General features: G+C 50.3%; 1 protein-coding gene across 7 annotated transcripts in view; it reads left to right on the top strand.

Annotated features, from left to right (window-relative positions):
• Nucleotides 1-1,138: 1,138 nt before the first annotated feature.
• TMEM63C (transmembrane protein 63C) overlaps nucleotides 1,139-15,683 on the top strand; it is a 73,525-nt gene continuing 58,980 nt past the window's right edge. For 4 of the 7 annotated variants that reach the window (XR_006705174.1, XR_006705175.1, XM_045451650.1 and 1 more), the window contains exon 1: nucleotides 6,097-6,492. The gene's annotated coding sequence lies outside the window, so the exon portion shown is untranslated. Of the gene's footprint in view, nucleotides 1,304-6,096; nucleotides 6,493-6,554; nucleotides 6,579-15,683 lie in introns of those variants that run through there. The other 3 variants (XM_045451651.1, XM_045451655.1, XM_045451653.1) reach the window with 3 other exon arrangements.

Below are 15,683 nucleotides of genomic sequence, written 5' to 3' on the forward strand. Positions count from 1 at the left end.
CCAGGCAGTTTACAACTCTGTTTTACCTTTTACTTTCTGCTTGCACAGAGACAGAAGGGCAGCCAACGGTGAGAGTTCAGTGCATACTATACAGTAATAATGAATAAACTACAACTTCATGCTAAAACATGGAGATATGTTAAGAGAAGCCCAATGTAAAGTATATAGAGACTCTGATTCCATTAATGTTCACTTAAAAAACAGACCAAACCAGGGCACCTGAGTGGCTCAGTTGGCTAAGCTTTGGACCCTTGATTTGGGCTCAGGTCATGATCTCACGGTCTTGTGGGTTGGAGCCCTGTGTCGGGGCTTTGCACTGACAGCCGACAGCACTTCCAGCCCGTTTTGGGATCCTCCTTTGCTCTCTGCCCCTCCCCCGCTTGCACTCTGTTTCTCTCAAAATAAACTTAAAAAAAAAAAAAAAAAAAAAAAAAGACCAAACCCAACTATATGGATTGGAGATGGAAAAAGTGAAAGAAAGAGAAAACAGGATTGCCATTAAGGTCAGGATAGGGTTGGTTATCTCTGGATGGAGGTCTGATGGAGGCAGAAGGAGCGTGATTGGGAAGCAACACAGAGAAATGTCTTGTGATAATGTCGTATTTCTTGATTTGGGTAGTGGTTACACAATTTTGCTTTACGATTAATCATTATAGTGCTCATTTGTATATTATATATATACGTTTTTGTATGTGTATTATATTTCACGAAGTTAATAAAGGCTATAAAACAACAAAAAAAAGGGCTCGTATACTGAAACAGATGCCAACTCCCAGTGGAATGGATATAACAGAGTTGATTTCAAGAACCTCGAAATGAAGAGGCGATCCTCTCTCTGTAGCCCAGAAAAAATAGGAAAGCCATATTTCCATCCTGCGAGGATCCACCTGGATGGTCTTTAGCCTTAATATCAACATGAAGACTCAAGTATTCTTATCGACCTAATCTTGCAGGGCCTCAGCCAGACTCAAGACAGAATTGAGGTGAATCTGCACAGGCTTCCAACACTCAGATCTGACTGGTCATGCTCAAGCTTATTTCAATTCTAGAGACCCCTCCCTCTCAAATGCCTCCAGAGTTCCAGCACAACAGAGGTGCTTCCTTTGTGACATCATCAACATCTGCCTCTGACCGGGCCGCCAGAAGTTTCTAATATTGGTAACTGGTAGTGGCTGTTGGTGGTGGATGAAAGTGACCTCCCACCCGTCATGAATTTCCCGTCATGAATTTCCCCTCTTCCGGGAGAGAAGTACTAGTAAAAGAGGCTGCTACTAGCTAAGAGCATCTACCTGGTGGGGCGTTGGTGAGTGGGGCTCCAGCCTGAGGCTAAGGGGAGGGGAGGGCAGGGAGGCCAGGCTGTGCCAGCACAGGGGAGGCCAAGATTCCCTGCTATGGAGGGCTAAATTGTTACTGGGACCTGGCTTCTCTACTCTGGCCCCACCAACCTGGGGAATGCCAGCTTCCAATGAGGGGTTTTTGCTATGTTTCTGGACTGAAGTCTGAGACCTTATTCTATCTTGAAATCTACAACCTTATGTCTGGTTAGATGGAAGACACTGGGAAAATAGTTTTCCCCAGTGCTCCTCTGCCTTCTGCACAGGAAAGCAAATTCCTTTCTCTTCAGAAAAGCAGATTAGAGTGTGTGACAGAAACCCAAGTTCCAAAAATGGACTCACGTTCTCAGAGAGCTTTGATTTGGTCCTTGGGGACAGGGGATACCCTAGAGTATCTTGATTGTCACTTACAGTGTGAATAGTGATGTGGTTCTGCCTTAAAATGAGTTTACATTCTGGGTCCTATAGCAAAATCTGTGGAGTCTCGTGCCCATCACCTCTGGACCCGCTGCCCCCCTCCCCTGCTTACTCCCTCATAGTCTTATCTAGCACCCAGCAGTCTTAAACTCACACCAGGCCTGGGGTGATGGGGACTCTAGTGTAGCTCTCCTGCCTTGAAGCCTAAAACCAGTAGAGTCAAACTAGTGAAAAACAGGCAGTGAGCACACCTAGATGACTCTTTTCTGGGTCTCCCACCTTTTTCCTGTCATTTCGAGTTTTCCTGAATATCTCATCTGGGCAGTGCAGAAAGGCCATGAACAGTTGTGTAGGTTGTGTAGTTGCGTTTGTTTTTAGCAATTACATTCAATTCTGCCATTGAAATCCTTGTGCATGTAGGCCTTTATCAGGGGAATGTTTCGGATGCAATGATCTCTAGACAACAGTGGGGAGGTCCCAGAGTCACCATGAGTCCATAACACTCTGGTGAGGGCTATGTGCTTGCACCCCTTCATGAGAATGGTGAAGGATCTCAGGAAATGTCACTGATTAATAATCCAAATCAGTAAGACCTTGCTAAGCTCGGGGATATAAGATAAGATAACACAGACTTCACCCCCATTGCCATTAAGAAGTATTTATTGAGTCAGGGCACTGTGCTAGATACTAGGAATAAAAAGAAAAAAAAGATATAATCTGACCTATAATCTAGTGGGAGAGAATGTAAGTATCAAAAATCAAAATTCCTGCTTTCTGACTCTTAAAGAAAATTATCATTTTAGATGGTTGAATTTTCTGGATGCTGAAGGTTCCAACCATTAAGCATATATTTTATTTTATGTTAACCATTTTTTATTAGAAATACTTTCTAGGGACACCTGGGTGGCTCAGCTGGTTAAGCATCTGACTTCGGCTCAGATTGTGATCTCATGGTTCATGAGTTTGAGCCCACATCAGGCTCTTTGCTGTTGGTGTGGGGCCCACTTAAGATCCTCTGTCCCCCTCTCTCTGCCCCTCCCCTGCTTTCTCTCTCAAAAATACATAAACATTAAAAATAAAAAGAAATACTTTCTAAATAGACCATTGCTTCCATTTTAAAATAAAATATTTGCTCAGAACTAATCTTCCCTAATGATTCAGCACATTTCCAACACTACCCTATAATACAAGGATGTCCCCAAGCCTCTTGGAGCAACCCTGAACTAAATGACTTTGTTTCACAGTTGTTCTATGTCCTCTTACTCTTGCTTTCACTGTGCTTGCTTTTTTATGAGTCCTTTCTTCTTCCTGCCCCTCCGCTGTGGGCTTGAAAATCAGGAGACTAGGTTTATCAGTTAAGCTATTGGTTCAGCTGTTGTCACAGAGACAACAGTCTCTGTGGTCAGCAGTTCAGGGCTCTTCTCTTCCGGGTCATCATGAAACAGGTTCTTAGTGTCTGATTGACTGACCAACCCTAGGATGTTGCTCTTGTCAGCTTCATCAAAGCTGCCCCCCACCACCTCCATCCCCACGCCCATGGCCCAGTCTATGCAAGGGGAAAGAGGAAGCTGGGAGCAGGCAGCCTCCTTTTAAGAATGTGCAGAAGTGAAACAAAGCACATTCACTCATATCTCATTGGCTAGAACTTAGTCCCATTGCTGCTCCTGGCTGCAAGGGAGGCTGGGATATGTAGTCTCTGGCAGGGGAGCCATGAATGCAAGTTTTAATCTTGAAAGGTCTAGTGCTAAAAGGAAATGGGAAGAAGAGATTATAAGGGAGCCCTTGGCAGTCTCTGCTACACTGGGTCTGTTAAAATTGTGTGTAGAGTAAATGTAGGTGGGCTCTCATTGAAGATACAAGGTGCTCTTCTGCACAGAGAGCACCCAATGTTGACAGTTTGACGGTTCCAACCCCAACTGTTTGGGTTGCTCGGAGGCCCTTGGTTTCTTTGCTGTTGTTCTGGATTATGTCTCCAGACAAGCTGCTGGAGGTTAACAAAGCGATCATAAAGACAATAGGATAACAGTTACTGTCTTTCAGGGAGCACCTACCTCAATCCACATGAGAGCATGAAAAATGTTCTCAGCATCCACGGTTTGGAAACACCTCTCCTTCAAACGCCTCCCAAATCCACAAAGTCTCAGCTATTCATTCTTATCCACCTTTACTGAGTACCTTCTACTGTCTTGACACTCATCTAGGAGGTTGGTGTTCAATTGGTTAGGACATTGGGGTCATCTCTTTGATTGTATCACACACAGGCCATGTGGCATTTTCCTGGGTCCTCCTTCCTCCTCTTTGCGGGTATATCCGTGATGCCTTCCAGGTCTTGGGTCTTATCAGTCTTATCCCTTGCTTCTGCTCAAAAACTTTCCATAGGTCCCTTTGGCCTAAGTAAAGTCCAAACTTCTGTGCCTTGTCTTGGAGGTCTTTGAAGACCTGCTTCCAGCCTTCCATTCTGGCCTCAGCTCCCACCAGAGGGCATGTCCAGGGTCAGGCTCATCTAGGGAGGCCGGTTGCACCGATTCTGTGTGGGGGGCACCTTGGTGAAGGGGTTGGAGAGCTGAAACAGCTCTTGGTCTGGGCTAGAATACCCACAACTCTGTTTCCTCACAGGACACTCAGTCCAGGATGCCTGGGAATTTCAGTGTAGGCTCTTCCCTTCTTTTCATCTGGGTCTTTCTGACACTGACTCAGGTCTTCTGTATGTGAAAAACTGAGTTAAGCACCTTCCAGGCACTTTATACTCCTAGCCGCTCTGTGGGAGTAGGTACTATTATGGGGCTCCTTTGATTTGTGTCTGGGCACCTCTCTGACAGATAGGGAAGTTAATCTCAGCATGGTTAAGTAACTTACACAAGGTCACAGAGAGAGTAAGAGACAAAGCTCAGCTCTGAACTAAGGTTCAACTGGGTCTGAAAACCATGTTTTTTCCCACTTAACACAGGACCTTTCTAAAGGAACAGCTATTAGCCTCATTACACAAGACGCTTAGTCCTTCCACCCTGGGGTCAAGACGCTAGATCTGTGATGAGGAAGCAGAGAAAAGGGAGGGCAGGCTGTTCTCTCTGCACCAGCATCATAACAATGGCAACAACTATGACTCTTCACTGAGCACCTGTTTTGTACACAGGATCTCATGTCGTCCGCACAACCAGCCTTTAAGGTTATTATTATTTCCCTCATTTTATATGTGTAGAGAGTGATGCTCAGAGAGGTTAAGCCCCATATTTAGATTCGAATCCAGGAAGCTAGGCCTCTTCAACACTGCTCTTGGATTTATCGGGGTTAATCTTTGTTCCCACCAGCCCTTATCCTAGAAGCAGTACCAGAAGTGTTAGGGCCAGAGAGGCCTTAGACTCCCCCTAGCCCAGCCCTCTCAGGATTACAGATGAGAGGGGAAAACAAAGTCAGAGGGACTGAGTGAGCTACCCAAGGTCACACAGCACACTAACAGCTGAGCCTGGGCCTGGACCCCAGCCCCTGATGCCCTGTTGACACTGCACAGTAGACATCTTAAAGCCTTCCTGTCCCATAAATGAAAAACGGATGAATGAGTGAGTGAAGAAATGGATAGATGTTGAGAGAATCTGTCTAGTGGCTCACTTTGGATTTTCACAGGGTGGCTGGGTAAGAAGAACCACGTTGTGAGGTGGGGAGTAGGTGCGTGGCTGGGAAGGACATAGCCAAGGTGCACCAGTCTGGGAGGGGGCCATTGTGCAGCGTGTTAGGGGTAACCAGTCCATGGAAGCACAGCTACCCTCCCTCCAGCATCCCTCCAGCCTTGTATTCAACTGCTTCCTCTATGGCCTTCTCCGCCTGTTGCCAACAAGTCCTACCAAGCAATATCTTAGTGTCATAAAACTGGGGAGAGTCCCATTCAGAGACTGTTCCGCAGCCCTCCTCACCCATTAGCTATTGCACTGAAAGCACCCATAACGGATAATGTCTATTAAGTTAATGTGCCTGAGCCCCTGCCTGGGCAAGTGAGGGCCGCGTTCACTGTTACCCCTCACTCTGTATACCGATCTTTAGGGATTCAAACACTGGTATCTGCCTCCAGGCCCCCTAAGCAGTTGTCTCCAGCAGAGTAGCCAGGACTTGGATGAAACTGGAGACATGCAGGACTGTGGCTCGAACACACTGGAAATGACCCAGCCCATTCCTTTTGGGTCTCCTAGGCAGGGCTGTGGCCAATTTGTAGACCTCTCCTTTGCTGGGGAAGGAGGCAGAACTGGGTACCAGGCACTGGGCGCCAGGAGCTGGTCCCTGGGCGGGGCAGAACCCTGCTACCTTTGTGTGGCTGTGCATCTTTTCTGGCTTTGGCTGGCATCCGTGGGGAGGGGAACAAGCCTCGGAGGAGAGCCTGGAGTGGCGGTGAGGTCGTAGGGTGGGCCGAGGGCAGCGAGAAGGCTGCCGAGGCCCAGGGCAACAGAGGGTGCTGGAGCCATTGCAGCAAGGGACCGGCAGCCTTGTGCGTTTGCAATGGTAATTTGCAGATGGTTCCTGGTAGCTACAGGGTCTCTGAGGCGGAGCCTGGGGCTTCGTATAAAATAATCCAGCCTGGGTTCCCCCGTGGGTCAGAGCAGTCTTGGGGCGGAGCCAAGGTTGGCTCCTGCCGGGGAGGAGCCGGGATGCCGCTCCCGCGGTGATGCAGAGGGGAATTTGCTGACAGTCCCTTGCCAGGTGGGGCTGGCTTCACCAGGCCCGCGACGAGGACCGGCTGGCTGTCTCCTCCCAGGTAAGGAGCGTGTTGTCTGTCACCGTGTCCCGGCGGCCGGTGCACCCTGCCTGGGGCTGGGTCGTGACGCTCAGGGCGCAGATGTGGTGAGCACGCGGGTGGTACGAGCCAGGAGTGCTCCGGCCGGGAGAAGGGGCGCAGAATCCGGGTCCTGGACAGGGGAGGGGGTGGGGAGGGACTGCTTGCCCTCAGCTTTCCGGGACCTCGGACTGAGGGGGGGGGGGGGGGGAGACTGCGCCACACTCCCTTGCCATGTAGGCTGTCTGCCGGCCTGGACCCAGGGAAAGGTGGAATGAGCCGCGTATCAGGGAGGGCCGTGGCTTGGTCGACCATCTTCACTGGGTTGGGGGGAGGGTGGGGCAGGAGGCACCCCCCTCCCCCGCCGCCGCCGCCGCCGCCGCCGCCGCCGCCTGCATTACAGCCAGGTGGGGTTGCCTCTCTGGATCACCCCCACCCAGGGATTCCCCGGGGCTGTGCCGCCCACTGGCTGGGCTGGGAGGGGTGTGCGCTTCCCCCGCAGTCTACTTCACCGTTATGAGTTATGACAGCGTCACTGCTGCGCGGCCGGGTGGAGGTCTCATTCTGTGCTGGTGGGCTGGGCTCCTGGGCCCGGGGGTAGAGGGTGCCACCTTTTATTCTTCCAAAGAAAGGTTCTTGCCTCCATCCTTATCTTGGCCTGGAGAGGGGAGCTTCGGATTTGGACGATGGACCTGGGGAAACTGAGGCCTGGGGTGCTGTGGCTTCACCAAGGTCACTTAGCAGGTCCTACAGCTGGCCTCCCAGGCACTGCCTTGATCTGATGTCCTCTGGAGGGGCAGGGGCCAGTCTTGCTCTCTAGATCTCTGGTCCAATTTGGGGAGCACCGCCCCACCCCAGCGCCCCCCTTGCCCCATCCCTGAGAATGGAGGAGGTTGCAACTTCTGTATGGGGCTTGGGGTGTTCTGGGTGTGAACAGCGCAGGGATAAGAATTGTCCGGGGACGGGAGAAAATTACTCCCAAAAAACGTTCTTCTGAGCAGACCGAACTGTGGGCCTCTACTATCCTCGTGGGTTCAGGGAGAGGAGAGTTGGCTTCTGGGAGAGGAAGGCCTGAGGGGGCAACCCGGTTCCGGCTTTAGTCTCTGTACTGGCCTTGATGAAAACCTGCACGTTCCCAGGCCGCAGTGGGAAGTACAGGGGATGAAGAGATGGACTTTTTCTCCTTTGATGGCCTGTGTCTCACTGGAGAAGAGGCCGGGGAACCATGTTGGTAAGATGGCCTTCTCCCTATACCGCCCTCTGTGGTGTAGCATCCCACCCTTGGCCTCTCCCCAGCTCCTGTCCCCGGGAGAAATGGATGGGCTGCTGTTGGATCTGTGGCTCTTGGAGGTGAGCTTTTCCCGAATTCACCTTGTCTTCCTTCTGCCTGAGGCAGATGACTTTCTCTGGGGGAAAACTGAGGTAGGGGGAGAGCTGTGTTTTATTTCAGAGCTGGAGCCAGCCAGCGCCATGGTGCAGGTGAGGAAACCGAGGCACAGAGGGTGCAGGGAGTTGCTTCAGGTCTCTCACCTACACGCAGGTCTCTTACTCCCTGGCCCACCACAGGGCTGTGGATGAGGCCCCTTGCTCTCTCCTCTGGTCCCCCAGCCCCCAGCCCTGGTAGGGTGAGGCTGTGAGTACCTCCTAAGGGGTGAAGGGGGGGTGTCAGGGAGAGGGGACAGCTTCAGCACTTTCTCCTTTACGAGATGTTTTCAAGTGACTTGGAAAAGAAGCAGCTAGAAGAGCCAAAGTCACTTGGTTGCCTTCCCATCGTGCCCCCACAGGAAAGACACCATTTCTCTGGGCCTCTTGGAGCCAAGACCAGCTATCCCGCCCGCCCTGGTACCAGCAGCTGTGGTTGCCCCTGGGAGATGACCCCTGGGGCCAGTGCCTTCAGTTACTTCTCATCACAGGAAGGGAGTTTCTGCCCAACCCAGCCTTATTCTGCGTGAAAGGGAGTTACCTTGTGCCTAGCTCGTGAGTTGCTGCTCTTTGAATACACTATCTGAGCACAGGACCCCTGAAGCTGGCCCCTGGTGATTCTGCCTTGGGCTACCTGATGATCAATCGCCAGCAATCACTGGGGCGACCTGTGGGAAGGGATGATGTTCCCAGTAAACCGGATCAGAACTAGCTGTCCATGGGGTGACGGTACCATACCAGAGAGAGAAGAGGACCCGCCATGCATCTGGATGCTCCGAGGGTCCTTTCCAGCCCTTCACCAGGAGGAAGGCCACTGCTCCATAGTCCTGGGAAGCTGGTGGTGTGTCCTTCCTGGTTAGCAGAGGCAGGGGCAGGCTGCAGAGAGGTTCCTGGCTCGTGGCAGAAGAACCACTAGCAGAGGAGCATGGCACCTGGTTCTGGACCAGAGTCCCTGTTGGCTGGCGCTCTGCCCTTGGTTTTCCTACCTGACAACTGGGCATGAAAACACCTTCCCCAGTTGGGTGGGAGGGCTCTGGAAACATGTCAAGCATTTATTACGGATGGGCGGTGTTATTCCTGGAGTCTGTGGTATAGATTGGAGCTATCTGTTTCCAGCCCCTATGGGGAAAACGTGGCTGTTTCCTCTGTGGAGGGCGCCCTCTCCCCCGTGGCCAGTCGAAGCCACCCTTCTAAGGCCTGGAAGGCAGGCCATCCCTCCCCAATGTACCTCAAGTTGTGTTTTGGCCCTTGAAGGCTCCATTCCCCTTCCTCGACTGCCTGTGCTATTTAACAGGATCCCCACGCACTAAAATGCTGGTGACTGGTGGCACAGCGGACCTTGCTGCCGGCTGGTATCTTCCCCACTGACTCTCACATCCCAGAGACTCTCAGCTCTGCTTCCTCCTGGGAAGCAGCTGGTGGAAGAACTGTGGAGATAATAGGCATAAGAGCTCTTTGCACACAGCGTCCAGGGTGCGAGAGTCCACGGGGGGCCTTCGGGGCCTTGGGCAGGCTCGCTCTGGGACCCGCCGTAATGACAGCACTCTGAGGAAGTGAGATCAGCAGCTTTTAGTGGACTGTGTTGCCTGTGGCGGGGGCCCGTGTCCTCTCCTCCTCTCTCTCCTGGAGAGACTGGTTTTCCTGGCTTACTCACACGCCAGCACGGGTGGTGTGGACCGGACTCCTTGTTCTTGCCATGAGTTGGCGGGTGGAACTGGTGCAAAATAGGGTCCCAGGGGGGAGCTGAGATGAGAACCTGGGCAGCTCATGAGGTACCGTGTGTGTCCTTGTTCTAGATCTGTCTAGACGCCCATGGGCAAACCAAAGGTGGCCCTTCAGAAGAGCACCCGTGGGCCAGAGCTCTGTGTCCCATGTTTCTAGGGAACGGAATGCAACCGAGCCTCCATGTTCCTTCCCAGCACCCTGTGGCTGGTACTGAAGCACGCAGAGGCAGGGTTGGGTGGGGGTGGAGGGGATGCCCGCTCTCACCTCCTGCCTGCTCCTGGTGATTCGTCATGTTCTGAAAGGGAACTGAAGCCTGGACCCGCTTGCAGAACCAGGATCCACGTGTCCTGGGCTCCCACCGTCTGTTTTTCCCACCCTTTCATTCTGCTGTCTTGCATGAACACCCTCAAGACGGGGTCGGAAGAGCTGGGCTGGGGGTGGCTAAGGTAGGGCACGGCCCTGTGCCTGCAGACCCCTGTTCATGCCAAGCCAGGGCTCTGGCATCCAGAGGACCAGGGGCGGAGGGGCCAGGCCAGCCTCCAGTGGGAAGCCAGACGAGTGCTCCCTTCACCGAATGGCCTCGGCAAGGAAGACGGCCCTGGAGACAGGAGGCCGCTCTGCACTCTGGCTGAGTCTCCTTAGATTGTGCCCGCCAGAGGGATGCTGGCCGCAGGCCATGAGATCCTGTCAAAAGAGAAAGGCGTCCTGAGGTCTTTGGAGATACAGATGAGCAAGATGGCCGGTTGGCAGGGGTATGGTTGTCGGTTGCTTTTTGATGTGGGGGTCTCATCACCTCAGGCGTCTGAGTGGCCATGATTTGACCATAGGCTGGAAATGCTTCAGAGGTCAGCTGAGCCCCATGGGGAAACCGGCTGCTCTGTCAGGGGGGCATGGGAGCACGAGAACGAGGCACACAGAGACATCTTGTCCAGGGGGCACTTGGGAGCTGAGTTTCCACCTGCTTCATTATCTGCTCGCTTCACCTCTGTGTTCACAGCGAAGTGAAATAGTCCTGAGGCCTGCAAACTGGGCCAGGCTTTGCGGAGAGCTTCTCAGGCAACGGAGCAACAGCCTGAACCACGTCCCCGCTCTGAGGTCCTGGTGCCCTCACATTCCTCGTTACTCCTTTTAATCCTCTGCACGCCCCGGGGGAGGGGCAGAGCAGGTGTGAGGAGCCCACTTGACAGATGAGAACACTGAGGCTCAGGGAGGTTTTAATGGCCACAACTGCACACACCCACACGTAGGCACAAAAGCGCCGAACCCAAAGTGGCTCCAGGCCAGTCTGACTCCAGCGGAGTGTCCCTTCTCCCCAGAGCACAGCCGGCACGTCCTCCGGTCACCTGCTATTTGCTGCTGCTCATGGTTTTGCTGAAGTAGCGTAAGACAAAAGGACTTGGAAGTGAAGGTCGTGCGTTTCTCCCCTTCCCCTCTACTCCGGGCAGGGTGCCCAGAGCTGGGCTCTGCTGAAGGACAGCAGGGGAAATGGAAGAATGGGAGGCCCTCTCCACCCTCCCCTCATGCCCCGGGACACACAGTGGGCTTGATCAGAGGGGCTGAGTGAGGCAGGGAGAGCAGATTCGGTTTCCTGTCTTCCTGGAGGCTCTCCCCAGCCCCCTGGCCTGGGGAACCGGCATGGACCAGCCCGGATGGAGGGGACAGGAAACCATGGCCTGGGCTCCCAGAGCTGCAGAGTGGAGAAGGCGGAGGGGCCCAAGTCCCAGTGCTGTCCTGTGGGTCTGGGGAGGAAGTCCAGGTCTGGTGGCCTGATCTGTCCCCAGAGACAGAGGAGGGAGAGAGGTTGGGTGGAGCAAGCCTGTTCCAGGGCCTGGGTATCGCAGCTATATGCCTGCTTATCAGGGGAATCATCTTTGAGCCCAGCTCTGACCTAGTCACTTATTGTTTACTTATTTTGAGAGAGAGAGAGAGAGAGTGTGTGCTGAAGGAGCAGAGAGGGAGGGAGAAAGAGAATCACAAGCAGGCTCAGCGCGGAGTGGATGCCGCCTCGAACTCACAAACTGTGAGATCATGACCTAGGATGAAATCGAGAGTCAGACACTTGACCGATTGAACCCAAGCGCCTCTGACCTAGTCACTTCTTACTGGCTCCCAGGAGCCTGCCATTGAAGATTGAGCTTGGATTAAACCCAAATTACCTTTCTCTGCCTGCCCTCCTGCTTCCTTCCCCCTTCCCACATACTCTGCTCTGGCTCAGAGTCTCTTCCTGCGCGGGGTAGGGGATGGCTCCGATCACCTTGAAGATTACCAAATACACACACTTGGCTTTGTACCCCTCCTCCCCACTCCTGCTCACCCAGCTCAGCTAAGAACCACCCACCCTGGCAAATCAAAGCTTCCACCCACCCCCTCCTCCCAGTCCAGTCCTTGGCCTCATCCCCATCCTCATCTGGTCAGGCCCCTCCTGCCCTTCAAAGTCCAGCTCGAATGCCACTGCCTCCATGAAGCCTTCACTGGATCCCAGCCAGGGCCAGTCTCATGGCCTTTAATGCACTTGTCCCATTAGAGTCCGTCTCTTGTGCTAGACAGTGAGCTCACCCTTTCATTTGTCAAGCATTCACTGAGTGCCAGCCAGGCACACACATGCCCTCCGGTAACTCGTGGGGAGGGGGCAGGTAGGCAAGTCAACCGATAATGACGACAGCTGCAGAAATGCTGTAATAATGGCAGGACAAGGCACCAGGGGACATTTTGGCAATGGCATTTAAAGCTGAAAATGTACACGCTTGATGGCCAACAGTGTCGCATCTAGGTGTATAATTACCTAGAGAAATTCACATGTGTGCGTGAGGAGACAGTCCCAAGGACATCTAGGGCAGCGATGTTGGAAACACAAAAGAGGTCTCCACCTCAGTATCTTCAATAATGGAGTAGACAACTACAACTGTGATGTTAGGCAGCAGTTAAAATATATGTAATTGGGGACTTTTATGTTTTGTAACTTATACCACAATAAATACACACAACTATCTGTGTTAACACAAGTACATCTGAAGCAATATTGCAATAAATAAGAAATTGCAGAATAATGCCATTCATGAACATTTAATTTTAATGGAAATAACACTATTTATGATTTATGGATACAAACATGTTGCAATATTCACACTTGTGGTCTTTGGCAAGGGAAAGAAGGAACTGGTGCTGGCGGGTAGAAGGAAGGACTTTTAATTCGTCAGTAATGCTGCTTTGAACAAACAAGATCTGAAGCAAAAATGATAGAATGTTACATTGGTTACATTGGTTACATTGGTTAATTCCATTGGTTTTATTCTTTTAACTTTCTGTGTTTAAAATTTTTCAAAATTAGGGATGCCTGGCTGGCTTAGCAGGAGGAAAGTGTGACTCTTGATCTCCGGGTTGTGAGTCTGAGCCCCACCTTGGGTGCAGAGATTAATTTAAAAAAATAAAGTCTTTAAAAAAAATGTCAAAAAAAAAAAAAAAAGTAATCTTGAATGTCAGAGGAAAGGCGTCAGCTTTTCCCAGGGAAGCCAGGAAAGGTTCCAAGAGGAGGTGACAGCTGGGCATTGAAGGCAGGGTGGGGGTTGTCAGGTTCTACCAGGTATGGGGACTTGTGACAAGGAGATGCAGAGTGTTCAAGGACAGGGTATGTGTGCATGGGCTGTCTGCACTTTTTAAATGTTTATTTATTTAGGGAGAGAGAGAGAGAGCACGGGGGAGGGGCAGAGAGAGAAAGAGAAAGAGAGAATCCCAAGCAGAATCCTTGCTGTCAGGGCAGTTCATGACCTCAGCCAAAATCAAGAGTCGGATGCTCAACCGACTGAGCCACCCAGGTGCCCCTCTCTGCACTTTTTAATACCTTTTTTAAAAGTTTATTTATTTTTGAGAGAGACAGAGAGAGAGAGCACAAACAGGAGAGGGGGACAGAGGATGTGAAATGGGCTCCACGCTGACGGCAGAGAGCCCGATGTGGGGCTTGAACTCATGAACTGTGAGATCATGACCTGAGCCAAAGTTGGGTGCTTAACCGACGGAGCCACTCTCTGTAATTTTTTTAAAATTTTATTTTTTTTTTAATTTACATCCAAGTTGGTTAACATACAGTGCAGCAATGATTTCAGGAGTAGATTCCTTAATGCACCTTACCCGTTTAGGCCATCCCCCTTCCCACAACCCCTCCAGCAATCCTCAGTTTGTTCTCTTCAGCAATCCTCAGTTTGGTCTCTAAATATATATATAAGAGTCACTTCTGTTTTGTCCCCTTCCCTGTTTTTGTATTATTTTTGCTTCCCTTCCTTTATGTTCATCTGTTTTGTATCTTAAATTCCTCATATGAGTGAAGTCATACGATATTTGTCTTTCTCTGACTAATTTCTCTGTCTTTCTCTGTCTTTCTCTAATTATGCTTAGCATAATACCCTCTAGTTCCATCCACGTAGTTGCAAATGGCAAGATTTCATTCTTTTTGATTGCCGAGTAATACTCCGTTGTATATATATACCACATTTTCTTTATCCATTCATCCATCGATGGACATTTGGGCTCTTTCCATACTTTGGCTATTGTCAATAGTGCTGCTATAAACATTGGGGTGCGTGTACCCTTCGAAACAGCATGCCTGTATCCCTTGGATAAATACCTAATAGTGCAATTGCTGGGCATAGGGTAGTGCTATATTTAATTTTTTGAGGAACCTCCATACTGTTTTCCAGAGTGGCTACACCAGCTTGCATTCCCACCAGCAGTGCAAAAGGGTTCCTCTTCCTCCGCATCCTCGCTAACATCTGTTGTTGTCTGAGTTGTTAATGTTAGCCATTCTGACAGGCGTGAGGTGGTATCTCATTGTGGTTTTGATTTGTATTTCCCTGATGATGAGTGATGTGGAGCATTTTTTCAAGTGTCGGTTGGCCATCTGGATGTCTTCTTTGGAGAAGTGTCTATTCATGTCTTTTGCCCATTTCTTCACTAGATTGTTTTTTGGGTGTTGAGTTTGATAAGTTCTTTATGGATTTTGGATACTAACCCTTTATCTGATATGTCAGTTGCAAATATCTTCTCCCATTCCCTGGTTGCCTTTTAGTTTTGCTGATTGTTTCCTTTGCTGTGCAGAAGATTTTTATCTTGATGAGGTTCCAGTAGTTCATTTTTGCTTTTGTTTCTCTTGCCTCTGGATACGTGTTGAGTAAGATTTTGCTGTGGCCAAGATCAAAGAGGTTTTTGCCTGCTTTCTCCTGGAGGATTTTGATCATTTCCTGTCTTACGTTTAGGTCTTTCATCCATTTTGAGTTTCTTTTTGTGTATGGTGTAAGAAAGTGGTCCAGATCCATTTTTCTGCATGTCGCTGTCCAGTTTTCCCAGCACCATTTGCTGAAGGGACTGCCTTTATTCCATTGGATATTCTTTCCTGCTTTGTCAAAGATTAGTTGGCCATATGTTTTGTGGGTCCATTTCTGGGTTCTCTATTCTATTCCATTGATCTGAGTCTCTGTTCTTGTGTCAGTACCATACTGTCTTGATGATTACAGCTTTGTAATACAGCTTGAAGTCCGGGATTGTGATGCCTCCAGCTTTGGTTTTCTTTTTCAAGATTGCTTTGGCTCTTCGGGGTCTTTTCTGGTGCCATACAAATTTTAGGATTATTTGTTCTAGCTCTGTGAAGAACGCTGGTGTTATTTTGATAGGAATCACTCTGCACGTTTTAAATGTTTGTTGAATAACTTGTGTTTGTCAAACTGCCCCTCCCTTCCTCATTCTCGTCCCTGATTCCAGCTCCTGTATTTCTGGGCTGTGTGCATAGTCAGTAGGCTACTGCTTGAACAGCATGTGTCAATTTGGTGATTTTTTTTTTAAGTCTAAGTAATCTAATGGGTGTTGGGGAGGAATGAGCCAAATCTATAAAATTGAACATTAAAATGGGGAAATACCCCACTAAGCCAGGGAACAGAGAAAGAATTCTTGGGGGATACTGTCCTAGACTACATGTAAATTCAGTTGAAAACAAGCTGAAACTGATAGTTTTCTGAGAAAATATAAGTCACCAGTTTGAC

The sequence above is a fragment of the Leopardus geoffroyi genome, chromosome B3, assembly GCF_018350155.1.
Source record: "Leopardus geoffroyi isolate Oge1 chromosome B3, O.geoffroyi_Oge1_pat1.0, whole genome shotgun sequence".
NCBI lineage: Eukaryota > Metazoa > Chordata > Mammalia > Carnivora > Felidae > Leopardus > Leopardus geoffroyi.